Source organism: Bombus vosnesenskii, unplaced genomic scaffold (assembly GCF_011952255.1).
Source record: "Bombus vosnesenskii isolate JDL3184/JDL3185 unplaced genomic scaffold, Bvos_JDL3184-5_v1.1 scf7180000013309, whole genome shotgun sequence".
NCBI lineage: Eukaryota > Metazoa > Arthropoda > Insecta > Hymenoptera > Apidae > Bombus > Bombus vosnesenskii.
This window is the reverse complement of record NW_022882958.1, coordinates 2,623,461-2,637,238: the sequence shown is the minus strand read 5'-3', so window position 1 is coordinate 2,637,238 and position 13,778 is coordinate 2,623,461. Positions and strand designations below refer to the sequence as shown.

General features: G+C 42.6%; 1 non-coding gene across 1 annotated transcript; it reads left to right on the top strand.

Moving 5' to 3' along the window:
- Positions 1–1,744: 1,744 nt before the first annotated feature.
- On the top strand, positions 1,745–1,851 carry LOC117234869. Its single transcript, XR_004493584.1, has one exon. It is a non-coding gene; the product is annotated as a U6 spliceosomal RNA (small nuclear RNA).
- The last annotated feature ends 11,927 nt before the right edge of the window (positions 1,852–13,778 follow it).

Genomic DNA, 13,778 nt, shown 5'->3' with positions numbered 1-13,778 from the left:
AACCGCGCAGTTTGCCTTTCCTCTACCGTTTACAATCCTAAACCATTATTGACCGCAAAGTAAACGCAAATCACTTAAATTCGAGTGTTAGGGAGCAGCTTTGTTGTTTGTACACGTCGGTGCTCCATTATTTTCCCTAGCGCTCGATGATCTCACCGTAGAACCACGAGGAACCCTGTTGGTCATTGATACGTTTACGATCGCCGACGGACGGTTTTCGTCGCTTCCGTTTACCCAAAGCGCGGCTGGCTCGTTTCCATCGCTAGCTAGCCCAGATGTCGAATCGATTTACATGCAGATTTCGACGATAAAACGCGAAACGAAGGAGTTGATGGCGCGTCGTACTCGCGTTTATCCTGGAAACGGGTAATTAGACCGATCGCCGGGACACATTGTGTACAGAGACGAATTTACGGGCCTACTTAATGCAAGGACGCGTTAATGATCCGTCTGACCTGATTATCCAAACGCGTGCATCAAATGGAAAAGCTTGGCAATTTCTTCACCGATCGTTTCTACTCCCGTGAAATTTCCAAATTACGACCGATTTATCTTTCCTCGTCGATTAGCCGAGTAAGAAAGCTCGCTTCATTTTTTTTTTTTTTTTACGGCCACGTTACGGCGTGTATTTGCTCGACCAATAAAACAGAAAATAATAACCCTAGGGTCTGAACTACGCTTCCGTGGTTCCGACAAAGGTTCCGAACCCTCTGCTGCCTGCCTCGAATTGTTTGCATTTCTCCGGCATATTTTCGCGATATTTATTCGTCGCGGCTCGATTCGCCTGTCAGTCACAGCCCAGACTTCTTAACGTAAAAGAAATCATAAAAGATTTCGCGATGAACGAAGTTGGGTTCTCGGTTGGTATAAAATGCAGATACGAGATCTCGCGCGTTCTGCATCCAACAGACTTGACTTTCTTCGGGGATAAGCTTCGATTTTCTGTCAGGTTATAGGAACGGTTGGTGGTTGGAAAGTTAGCTGGCGGAAGAAATGCAGATCCGATTGATTTGTATGTAGGACCACTTTCCGCGATACAATTTTAATTTTGACGTACATTTTGCTGCGTTCGATGTTTCTTTCGATGACATTTTCGTTGTTGAGAAAGTTAAAAGGCTGCAGCGGAAGATTTAGGTATTTCGTTTAAAGCGTTACTGAGCTTTGTAGAATTTTATAATTTTATAATATGATGTAAAGCTCGTATTATACCTCACGAAGGTAATTTTCATTGCTGGGAATGGTGTCAGCTAGAAAATCGATCGTCTAGAATCTAGAAAGAGGAATATTTGGAGTTAAAAATAACAAGGGATGAAAGTAACAAATTAAGTGTTTCAAAATTTATTAGAGCCATATCGGTTACACGATAAAAAGTCACGTGCCATACACTCGCCAGGAAACGAATCGAAACGTCTCTACAATTCTCTTGTTTTTGCTCGATACGCGCAACACGTGTCAGTCGATAATTCTACGCATCGAGTGATTTACTGCTGTCATAAGAGAACCTTTTTATTAAATATTATCGAGAAATAGATAAAAACATATAAATTACAATTTATAATGCTTTAAAGATGAAATTTTGTTCTTACGACGGATTCGAATATCGCGGCAAAATGATCGACGTCACACGTTGGAAGAAAAAATCGACGCTAGGTGGCACAAGTTCTTCGGTCGAAACGAATGTTTCTCGCTAGTGGCCATTTTACCGGTCACTTCGTATATATACGAACTGATGAAAGATCTGAGTGTACTTGCTTCGGCAGTACATTTACTAAAATTGGAACGATACAGAGAAGATTAGCATGGCCCCTGCGCAAGGATGACACGCAAAATCGTGAAGCGTTCCACATTTTTTTGTCATTTTTTTCCTGTTTAATTTCTATTCTTCGAATTCACCGTTTATCGTGAATATGTATCTAAAACTGTATCTTGGGCTAAATAAACAAAAAAAAATAAACAAAAAAAATTTCTATTCTTCGAAAATCATGGTAATAATATTATCGCACTGATCGATCGATCCTAGAAACAAGTCTCGCGCGATGATATCCATTACAAACGTCACAAAAGCGAGAAGATTTCAACTTTAATGGGTTACTTAACGCGTATCTCGGTTGGCTGTTACGTAAGTCGTGCACTTACGACTCCATGCAACGCACGGCGGGTCGGTACTTTAATGAACAAGCGGCCTAGGCGGAGTCGCGTTCCTTTACGAGGCGGCGATAAATCATGTAATTAACGGTATAAACTATAATCGCGAACGGTGGTCGGTTACGCGGCCAGTTAACGATCTAAAATGCTGACCGCTGAAATAAGCCGAGAAAGCGACTGTTAAACGTGCTTCTATATAGTGAAAATTCAGGCATAAAGCATGCATATAACAAGGTAGGGTTATTCGAGTCATATAAAGTCTTCAACGTCTTAAAACTCAATCTTGAACTTTGCACGGAATAATGAAACTTATTGTATACTAAGATACACCATACTGTTTATTACGTCACTAGTAACGAGTTATAAACAGTCTGTTTGCAAACGTAGATCGATCAAAACTTGCTCACGATCGAATTTGGCGAACTTACAAGGCAAATTACTTTGCTTAACTCAAACATCCTTCTGAAATAACCCGACTCAAATGATCCAAGTTTACACCCTGGGCACGCTTCTACCTTGGCATAAATGATAACGAAGCGTATAAATATTATATGTTATTATATTATTATTACATATGTTATTATACGTGTTATATTATTGTTATTATATGTTATTATATTATATTATAAATATTATATGTACGACGAAATAAAGGCACAAGAGCGTAAACGAGTCTCGCGTGGCTGCCATTGGATCGTGAAGATTTAAGAAGGATCCCATGAAAATCGAGTAGGAAATTAGTCGGAGAAGTGCTAGCTACCGGAATGACTGACTGTAAAGATAAATGCGTGGAACGATGGAAAATTCCCGAAGCAGCGAAATAAAAGTTACCTTCGCACGGTAAGAACGGTCGATTCCGGACTTATGTCGTTCCGATACCTTCTCCTCGGTTTCTTCGTCCTTGCGGTTGGCCTCCCTTCGAGGTTTATTCGAAGCATAAGCTCTCGTGGGCCCCCTCGACCAGTTTCCGTGGCTCGAGAAAGGGTCGCTTTATCCTTCGGGCTGTCTTTATTATCGGGAGAGAGCCGATCGCTTTTCGCCTTCTTTACAACTGCGAATGCAAATGGTGGCCGTATCCGCTCGCTCCGCTTCCTGCTTCGTCTTTCCCGCCGAAAAATGCTGCTGCTTTCGCGATACCGAGGGTCTCGGCCTCTTAAATGCCACAGGCAGAAATAATAAAATACAGATTTGTCGTGTATTTTAAAGCGGCGGTTGCTCGTCGACCGGGGGTAGTTTTGAATCTCATTCGGTGTTTTCAATCTTCCGATTGTCGGGCAAATACAATTTCCGGCAATAATATCGCGTTCATTTGCCAACTATGAAAATTAACTTTGAATGGCGAAATTATTGGTTAGACGCAATTAGATGCATGGTGCAAGGTCGGTTTCGTCGTGAACATACTCTCGCATTATTTTAAGAGATGAAAAGACAGATCAGTAAAAAGTTACCTGGCTAGTGTAGCGATAGCGCGTCCAGCTAGGGGTAACTTAAAATCTTTCGATTCTCGTTGAAGTATAAGTTTCGTCGATAATATCGTGTCCAGTTCTAAACCCTGAAAATTGAGTCGTTTGGTGGTGAAATTAGCAGCCAGATAGCAGATCCACAGGGAGAGGTAAATCCCATCGTGAACATAACCTGACATTACACCGGGGAACATAGAGCAGATCAGTGAAAAGTGACGGTGTTAACTAAGATTAACGGGCGAGATTAAGCAGCGGAATTAATTCTGCTCGCTCATTTGATCCTCCGCTAAGCAGATTATCGTCGACCTCGGCCAACTAAGCGCGAATTAATTCGATTGAAACGTAAGCAATGTTCGCTGTGCCTGATTCATCCCCATTGGATCGAATCGACTCGTATTCGATCGCTGACCACACTCGACGACGACAGTCAAAATAGACGACCTTTTTCCGCAGTTATTTACGATCGTTTTTCCAAACGATGTCGTGATCGTTTTCTTTTACCTTCTTCCTCTTCCCTTCGTCTTGGTCATCGTCGTCTTCTTCTTCTTCTTCTTCTTCTTCTTCCTTCCTCACCTTCTTCTGTTCTTCTCCTTCGTTCGTTCGTGTTTGCCCGACGCATCTTTCGGGGAGAAAAACGCGTCGCCCGGCCTCCGGGCATTAGCAGTGATATTTTATTCATGAAGCACCTCTTCTGTACACGGCTGCCTAACCCGTAGCCGAGCGCGATCCGAGAGCTACTAAATAAAACATCCATACGCGCCTTGCCCATAAATTTCTGCACGGCTGATAGATTTACAAGCCGCCCTTGCCGAACTGATATTTAAATTAGTCCAACTAAGGGGCACGCGGGATCGCTTCGCCGCGGGTGGCTTACCTTCCACCCCCGTTTTCTCTTTCTCTTCCCACGTCTTCGCTACTTTTTTCCCCCCTCTTTCTCACCGGCGAGAAGAAACCAGCCAAGGGTAGGAAAAATATGTTCGACGCGAGCAGGAAGCAGCAAGTTACGTTTCTTTCATTTTCAACGGGAAATCCACTTCTCTGTAACATACATCATCCACAGGTAAAACCAGTGAAAGCTGAAAGGTCAATTCGCTATAAATCCACGGTTTTCTATTACTCGTATGCCTGCGCGGAATACTCTTTCTCCGTGTTTCCAACCCTCGATCGTCGATACGAAAGAGATCGAGGTATTTCAGTGAAACAAATCGACGCAAACGGCGCCTGGCTCTCGTTAAGCTTTCCTTTTGCGCTCCGTCACTGATTCACGGAATGCCGCGTGAATCGGCCGGCTTTTATTATTCATCGAAATCGTCGGAGCCCGTTATAACCGAGAAACGTCGACCTCGAGTACCTCGAGCAGCCCACTGGCCCACTTGCTCCCGGGAACAGGGTTGAGAAGACAAGAAGAATTAAGTGCTGCGCGCTCCCTCCATCCTCCGCTTCCTCCTGCCACTCTTTCCACGGGCAAAGGGCCGCCGCTTCACATACGAGTCTTGCTTCGCTCCGAGGGTGTAAATAATGAACGAAGGGATGATACGCGAGCTACCGTGCAAGGGTCGTCTCACTAGGTCAATACCTCGCGACCTGGAACACGCGTTTCTTCCGCGGTTATCGTTTCTCGAGTGAAACGGCCCCGGGCGTTTCACGTTGCTTCTGATGAAATTTCTGTCGCGCGAGTGCACGAAAGAGTTGGAGCACGGGATGTAGGTATTTTGGTAAAACGCTGTCAAAGGTTTCTGCAGATACGAGATGAAAATCGTTTCGTGAAAATAGATATCGATACGGTGTTTAAGACTAAGAATTATTGATTTGTAAAATGCGTGAATAATTAAAATTCAAGACCAGATTTAATGGGAAATGAGCAGCGTACAGATATTAGGTTGTCCGAAAAGTTTCTTTCGTTTTGTGAGGAAATAATAGACGCACAACGTTCTTCTGTTTTATATTATTTTGTCGAATTACGTACGATCCATTTTGTTCTGTCGAGATAAACACCGCGACATTTCACAGACTTGGTCACGTTTGCGAAAGAAAGACACTTTTCGGACAACCTGATATAATTGTATTTCTGTTTGAATAAAAATTGGTATTAATACTTCTATATAGACTTGGTATGTTTTTAATAAATTCCTGAAAATTCTAGAATTTAGTAATTCAACCAAAATTTGGTAGTAGGTTTTATGTTAAAGAATCGTTGATAGGTGTAACATTAAATTATGTAAAATTGTATGTTGTTAATAATCATGGATGATCGTTTGTAATAGAGGTTGATGAATAACGTAATTATGAAACGTAATTATGATAATATATGATTCACACGCTACTTTTTATAGGTACCTGTACTACCGTATGCAGAATTATTTATGCATGAAATGTAAGATGTTTACTTGCTAATACCTATCACTTTTACGATATGTATTATGCAAAACTACCTTGTTACCTTGTACCATTTTTGCATCTGAAATCTAAACAATCATACTCCTCCAATACATACAAACGAATGTATAATACAACGACTGACCAATGGAGTCGTAATAGCCGTGTCTCATTAGCATAATGTTATGGCATTCTTGTATTACATTCCTGATACGTTCAAGAAAGATATACCAAATCAAATGCAAGAAGGGAAATTACCAATACAAAATCTATTAACACCATATCAAATTTTGACATCCTTATTATGACTTATTATGACTTATTATATCATTTTCCTTAATCTTCGTATAGTATCATCAGGAATGTACATCATACAAAACCTTGTACTACTTTTTCATCACAAATCCAAACTGAATCACGTTCCTAAAATACGCACCATAAAATATTTAAACAAATATACTTAGTATCATCATCAAAAAAAAAAAAAAAAGAAAAGAAAAGATAAGTAAATAAACAAATAAATAAAAAAAGAAAGAGAAATCCCTACTGAAAAAGAAGTTGAAAGCGATGAAGGAAGATCCTCAAAATTGGTAACACGATATTTACTCGACTTTCGGTCGCATCTTGTTTAGCAAACAGTCTGCGAAAGATGGCGAAAGATGGGGAAGAAAGACGAGATAGGGGAAACACGGTCTCGAAGACCTTCGAAACGAAACGAATGGAAACTGGTGGAAGATCAAAGCGACAGACGTTCAATCGAAAGCTGTCTGCCGAGACACCGTGAACGGGTAAACTATCCGTGGAACTATTTCCAACAATAACCAGGCAGTTGTACGACTTCGCGTACAAACGCCGCGGAAACGTTCCGTTCTTCGACTCGCGATTCCGCCCCAGGGGAAAGTTTCTCTGTCTATAATCAATGATTTTCCGGTATCGGGCGCGCGGTTGCCGTTTTACGAGCGGCTCGGACAGGCGCACGGTTTTTACGCGCGGAATATGTTAAATCTCGACGTCCACGGAAACTCCGCTCCGTCGTTTCCTCTCGATGCAAATCGAGGCGAAGTCTAATGACGACGATTCAGCGCGCCGTGGGCGCAAATCGTCGGCTCCGATTTTTCTCTCTGCCCGCTACGTCCCTCTTCGTTCTTCGTTCTTTGGTTCATTGTTCGTCCTTTTTTTTCCACTCGTCGCAGTAATGGCACACGCGCAGATGGACGAACGTTCGAATGCAAAGTTGTGCAAAATGGCTCGTATCGGTTTTCCAACGATACATTCGATCACGCGAATGTGACTCTTGACTTTGGTTAGTTTGGTTTGGTTTAGTTTCTTCAACGAGAGACGATTATCGGAACTAGACGTTGGTTGGAAATTCGTGGCAATGCTCCTCATGGAAATTCATTTTCATCAACGAGGAAATCCACTCACCATTTAAATCTGTCATTCTTTCGGATATGGTAATTTCTTCGTCGGAAGCTTTGTTCTTTAGGTGTCGTTTCATTTCTGTTGAAGATAAATTTCGAAGTCCACCTAATCGATATCGATTCGTACTTAGTAGGTAACTTCCATTGTAGCGAAGCGACTATTTTTCTATGGGTAAATACCATAACCACGATAATCGAGCCTCGTTACAGAACTAATGAAATTTCTAAATGTTTTGTATAACACGCATAACATATTCATAAAGAGTCATAAGTATTGGGATAGTTTCATGAGTTTCATGAGTTTCATTAAGCCACTGCTTAATGGGAATAGGAAATAGTCTTCTTCTTATCAAACTACCGCAGCTTAATATATTCTCATAATGGGGTGTTTTATTTCTTCCTTTTGTTTCCTGACATGCGATTGGCGACGGTTGCGTGGAAATAAATGTCGATTGGCGAAACGTAGGTGGATTATCCACGACTCGTAAATTACACCTATTTAGATAGAGTGTATCAGAAAGCTCGATTTTTCCTACGAAAGTGGCATGTATCGTGACGAGATAAAACAGGAAAGTATAAAAAAAAAAAAAAAAGGGATGAAAGGAGGAAATCAAATGGACGAGTAGACGTGTACCGCCCGCAGCGACTGATGACATGGAATTCTTTTTCGTGACCAAATAAATGTCTTGATTCACTTAATGTTTGCCTGCTCGTTTATTTACCGGTAAATTGAGGGGAAATTGGGTCAAACAGGACCGAGGGTGGCTCAATCGAGAACACGACACCGGACAAATAATCGAACTGCCTCTAGTTATGTGATAGAACGTACGGAACGAAATGGAAGTGAAGCATCGACGATGAGAGCGGGCAATCTTACACCTTTTCTTCCGCGCTTGTCTTCACGGGGTCACGTCTTTTTCTGTTTATCCTCTTTATTACGTGCTCGAAATGGAGGCGAGCAGTTGCCTGGAAACACGACGCAGCCGATACGAACTCCGAGCCCCGCAGTCTCGATCCTTCGAGTCGAAGGAAAGCGGACGAAGGCGCAGAAACGAGAGGAAAAAGAGGAGAGCCGGATCGTCTTTGATGAAAGCAGATAGAGGCGCGGTGGTCCTTGTAAGAGCCCTCGTTCGTCTTGCTCCTTCTCGAGTGGGGGTCAAGTGGTCTCGCAGGCTGGAGGACCTTTCGAATAACGTCGGATCGGCAAAAAACGTTCGCCGCGACGACACAAAGGTGCAATTACGCGTCGCCATTGACGTGTTCGCCATGGAAGCCACTCCATTTTCGTACTCGCGTTCTCGAAGAATGTCTCTTTCCCCCACCTCTATCGCGTGTATTCTTTCCTTCCGTTTCTTTTTTCTATCTTTGCTTTTTATTTCGATGGATATCGATTGGCCTTTCATTAGCGTCTCGTCGTTATTCGTGAAACGCCGCGTTATTTGTATCTATCGGTGGGTGATTGAAAGGTTTTAATTAAGAATTAAATTAATCCTGACATCGTGCAACCATGTGAAAAGTTAAAAACGAAAAAAAGAAAAAAAAGGGGTGAGAGCGCGGCCGTTTTTAAACGTGGGACGAGCGAAAGAGGAATGGAAAATGCACCGCTGCTCGATCGGCGGGTATCGTAATTAAATTCGCCGTATAATACCGAGTTGGGCCAGGGGTGGCGTAATGGAAGGGATGATACGCGGGTGCCGACCCCCGCGTATATATCTGGCTACAATATTTATCGTGTAATAGAATATAACCAGTCGGTGGCCGGAACGGTTGCGTTTACGTGCTCGGTTAACTTAGGAAGCCAGGAACGTAAACTCGAAACTAAATCCAAACTAACCGAACTCTGTCTATGTTTATCTCTCTGTTCCTCCTCCCCTTTTCACCCCTTTCCATCGAACTATCGACCTGTTTCTCTCTGCCTCTTTCTCTCTGTTATTTCGTCTCGTTCTAGTCTTTCTCCCTTGTTCCCGATTTTACTGTATGTCCAGTTTCAGTCTATACGCGGAATGAGTTTTCGAATTATTGCCTTTTTTATGGTACATCATCCTTTTATCGAGTCTTTTTTTTTGTAACAAATTCTAAGGTGTATTCGTTGAGTCGGTTTCTTTATTTGACAACGAATATCTTTCTCTTTAAGAAAGAAAACTGGTATTCAATATATATATGATTACTATCACAGGTATAATATTACCAATCATACATAGATACCATCCATAATTCATTATACGAAATCATATAACGATTTTATACGAAATCAGATTTCTAGTTTATTTCTACTTTAACGATTTCATTCGTACATTTTTACCTTGGTAAACGTCATCTACAAAACTAACAAAAAACTAGCGCCTCGTGAACGGTGTAAAATATTACAAATTACGAGGAATCGTAAAATGAAAGAAGAAGATGCGACGATGTACACTGTTCTAGGACTGTTTGAACTCTTGCCTTCTTCGAGTTTGAGCTTTCTGGACATCCATAAATCACTCATCTGTATCTGTGTGTCGTTATATTTCGGTGTTTCAACAGATAAAAACATCAATCTTCCTATTCGTCTCGTATACTACTTTCGAGATTGATAATTAAAAAGCGATAAAGTTCCTTCACCGTTTAAAAGATGCCCGCGCTTAGTCAACCGCTTCGCGTAATCTTAGTCCGCGGTATCGGCGGATTCTCCTTCCTCGTGGATCGGATTACGCACGTAGGGACCTGTTCGCGGTGCAGCGCGCGTGCAGGACACGCGCGATCGTGTGTATCGCGGAATCGTAAACCGGTAGATATTAAACTTTTACAATCCGAGCTCGTTGGTTGACTGCTCGAACGGGAGGTTATGATGATTAGATGTAACTGGATGCAGCCGACGACTTGTACTATGTTTGCGAGAAACAGCCGGTCGTTAAAGGTGCCGTTAAATCGGAAAGAAGCTAGAAATCGTAAAAATTCGCTGGCCACAGTTGAGAGTATCTGCTGGACGAGTCGAAATCAAATCCACCTTGCAATCGCGAAGAACATGCCGCGATATGATTTAATTAATTCTATTTGCCTGAACTGTTTCCACGTATGTGGCAGCTGGTCGTTGCTTTCTTTCGACATAGTAATCACCCAGTCTCCTGATTAACTGCGACCACAGTCTCGTCCTCGAATACTGAAATCGTTTCGTATCAGCACGTATTTATGAATCGGGCGGCTAATCCTGCGCTGAACAGTCGCTACTTGGATGACGTTCGGATAATTGGACGAACTAGGAATATTAATATCCACCGGTGCAATTGGACACTCCGTATCGCGTATACCGACGTAATTATGCCCCGTGTTTCGAGCTGCAATCGCGCGCGTTGATTGCTCGCCAGGCTCGTTTCGCTTCGATTACCTTCGAATAGATGCAAACGAGCGTATACACGCGAGCTTCGACCATCGTTTCTTCCTTTTGTAGTCGATGGTACCGGAACATCCCTCGAGGAAACGTCGAATGGAATGGTAAACAGAGTGGGAAACCTCGAAGAGGTTTCGATCGTTGAAACATATACAGAAGTCCGGCCCTAGAGAGAGCGAGGGAGAGACAGAGAGACAGAGAGAGAGAGAGAGAATGTTCGAGCGGCAGGCATTTTTATGTCCGGGCATAAACGTAACAGCGAGTCGTAACGCGTGTCACGAGCAAATGACATTGCATAGGCGAGTAAAGCGACCCCTGGCTCGCATAATAATTCTCCGTATTGTCAAAGCCAAATACGCGGTGTCCGCCTGTGCCACGCGATGTTATTAACGTTTATACGGAGTAAGATAACGATTCGACTGGCTAACCGGCGAGTAGCAGCTCAGAGAGTAACGATCCTTGCCATCAGGATTGCTGGGTTAGCCTGGTGGATGGTTACAATTCTGGTTATTGGGCGTAATTCGTGATTGGCAGCGGCCGTTTCTCGCGGCTTAGTGCTAATAAATTCGACGTACCGGCACTCGACGATTCGCCAACCCCAATTCGACCAAGGGAGAAGCGGGCGAGGCGGGTAGTCTCGTGATATAAAGCGGTTTTGCTTCGACGGTTTTATGAATATGCTTTCTCCAAGCAACTGCGCGAGCCTGAAACCCCTTGCACCAGAAGGAGGAGCCCTAGACGGCCGGAAACCCGGGTTGAAAGCCAAGCCAAGAACGTTATAGGTGAACGATAATTCATCGACTTTGCCTCTGAAACAAGGGAAACCTTTCCACGGTGTTTCAGCTCTAGTATCGGGATACTTTCTCAGTTCGCTTTTACGCGATTCGGTAGATCAAGCACCATCTTTGCTTTGCGTACAATCCTTTGCGACGATGATGAATTTCTAGGGCGTGTTGGGACTTTTTGTGGTTTTAAGATTGCATTTCGATTTGAACTTTCTTTGATTCTCGTCTCGTCTTTTCTTAGCCACTTTTGGCGCTAATTGTAATTTTTTATTTTTAACAAGGAATAGAGGAAATAATTATTGTCGAGATATGTATAATTTTCTGTGCCGGACTGGGTTAAATGCGTAGTAGAGATACTTGTATGTGGGTATCAGTGTGTGGAGGTATGTGTGTGCGCGGCGTCTCGAAAACAGATGAATGTGAACTATTCGGTCGGTTAATAGTCGGGTATAGAAAAAAATACTGAGACGCGTGCAAGTGTGTATCGATGAATATATAAGAAATCTTCCATAAAATAAATATATAACTATTCTAATATTAATTCCAAGTGTAAATTTAGCGTTCCTGTAACATTATTTCGGCTTCAAAGATCCACGATTCTCAACAATTATTCTTGATATACGTGATTTTTCGTTTCGATTTGTCGTTAGATATTTTATTAAAGATTCGAGGACTGCGGCAGTTTTAAATTTCTAATCAAATTGCGTCAAACCATTTTACGAGATAACAGATATTGGATCTGTCGTCCTTGCGATTATTGAAACGTGCAAGTAATTTTGTAAAATTAATGGTTACTTTTATCAAGATAGGATAGTTATATACGCTCGTTTATTTTTATCGCATCATTCATAATTTATTCATAACGATGTTACATCTTCTCATAACGTCGGCTGTAATATACGTAAAATAATAAAAACAAACATAATATTCTTAAATAATAAGTCAATAAAAGCATAATAACTAATAGTACGAACAGAGAAATAGAATTAAATGTAATGCTATCAGAGTTGATTATTATGATCCCATTTTACACGCTTAAAATAACAACCCGCCGTGTAATCGACGACCAGTTTCTCCCTAATAAAAAGATCAAAACAGCGAGCACCGTTATTACCACAAAGTATCTGTTCGATCTACTTCTTCGTTCCATCCACTCAGCCACAGAAATAAAACTTCCGGCTGATAAAAAAACAGCATCCTCATCTATGTATCGAAATCACGGCGGCTGCGTTCAGGGTTCGCCGTAAATTGCATAAACTGGGAAGCATTGTCTTACGGGTGAAATTCATTTATGGCGTACTCGCGAGCGTAATCGAGTTTGTCTGGGTAGTGAGGCGGGCCGCTTTCGACAAAGTGGCTTTTCCTCACTGATCCAGGAAGCGGCGAAAGCCGGAAATACCTACGTTAGGTGAGACGCGCGAGACTTCAAAGAAGGGTAGTCGGCCGAGGGTGGCAAGAACGTCTACTCGACGAAATTCTACCGCCCTCCGCGGCTCTCACTCGTGTTTTATCGCATTATTTATTGCTGCGAACTACAGGCTCTTCCTGCGACAGCCCTTCCTCCGCCCGTGTCACCACCACAATCTTCGACGCACACGCTCGCGGGTTATTGATGGATTCCTCCCTTATGAAATATCTCGGCGGTCGGTACGAATTTATTGCGGAGCAGTTCGAGCCGCTCTATGTCGTATTGTTCATGATAAACCCGCACTGATATCTTTCACAGACGTTCCAACGTCCCCCTAAAAAGCCCCCGATGAGCCGTTATACGATTCTTTTTCTGGCTGTTCCGCCTGTGTCGTCCGCGCGACATCGCTCGTGAACGCTTCGAGTATTCGCATTAGCCGGAAAGAAGACGACCGCTTGTTTCCATGGTCTGGCAGATAAAAACGGCGATCTTCCTCGATGGCAATGTCGCTTCGTTCGAGACTTTGCGCGTGAGTCGTGTTATGATGTGGAATAAGTGGTCGGTTGGATGGTTGGTTTGCGTGCAGACGTTTTTGGTGCACGCTGGATGTTTAATCCTTTCGCTATTCTGCAGCGATTCTATTTTATGGGATGGTTTTTATAGAAAGAAAGAGGAGCGAATCGTGTAGCAATGTTGCACTTGCAACATCAGCTAGAACGCTCAGCTGTATCGGATTATATCACAAACAATATGAGATATTGGAAGAAATTATTGTTCGTTGACAAGAGATCAGTTTATTAGTTAAATTATGCT